This window comes from Cynoglossus semilaevis, chromosome 6 (genome assembly GCF_000523025.1).
Source record: "Cynoglossus semilaevis isolate Cse_v1.0 chromosome 6, Cse_v1.0, whole genome shotgun sequence".
Lineage (NCBI taxonomy): Eukaryota > Metazoa > Chordata > Actinopteri > Pleuronectiformes > Cynoglossidae > Cynoglossus > Cynoglossus semilaevis.
This window is the reverse complement of record NC_024312.1, coordinates 1,684,984-1,685,767: the sequence shown is the minus strand read 5'-3', so window position 1 is coordinate 1,685,767 and position 784 is coordinate 1,684,984. Positions and strand designations below refer to the sequence as shown.

Below are 784 nucleotides of genomic sequence, written 5' to 3'. Positions count from 1 at the left end.
CCCGCCCTCCTGCCCCCCCTCCCACTCTAAAAATTTGTCCATCTCACACTCCAGTGGTTCGACTCACTTGACGCACCGCTGAACTTTTGACTGTCATCCTTACACCTGCTGCAGCATGGATTCACACGTGTGTGTGTGTGTGTGTGTTCACAGTCATTTGAAAGTGTAACTGTGGAGAAACTGAAGCATTTGGACTTTTGAACATGACTGTCACCTCCCCCTGCTCCTCCTCCTCCTCCGTCAGCTCACCAGCACCAACAGACACACTTAAGAAAAGGTTGACCTAAGAATAGCCGTCACTGTCGATCCTAATACGTAGAAGTGCTTCCCTGTAGCACAGCTGATCCTTCAGGTCCTAATCTGAAATCCAATTACTGAGGGAGTCTTCGTCAGACATGATTCTCTCTCACGTCTCAGAGTCTTTAAGGTCGGGACCAATCAGCAGAGCTTACTGTAAAAATAAAAAAAAATTATATTATATTTATTACAGACTTTTAATTCTCTAATTTATTATTAGAATTCAAAGTCCTGATGACAAGGTTAGCTTAGCAGCAGCTAGCAATTAAGCTAAATAACGGTAGCTTGGAGTTCTGCTGCCGTAAAAAACCAAAGGAGTCAAAAAGTTTTACCAAAGCAAAAAAAAAAAAAAATTCAAAGAACTACTAAAAACTACAGTTTTAATAATGTCAGTAATGCAGTATATGGAGTTGCAGTTGTACTACAGTTTTTACAGAAGTACTCAACAGGCTTTTGTTGTAGTTTATTTCACTGTACAAAAAAAAAA

At 40.3% G+C, this 784-nt stretch overlaps 1 protein-coding gene across 1 annotated transcript in view; it reads left to right on the top strand.

Moving 5' to 3' along the window:
* Positions 1 to 784, top strand: part of LOC103379532 (D(4) dopamine receptor) — a 10,184-nt gene that overhangs the window by 8,533 nt on the left and 867 nt on the right. The gene's annotated exons all lie outside the window — the stretch shown is intronic.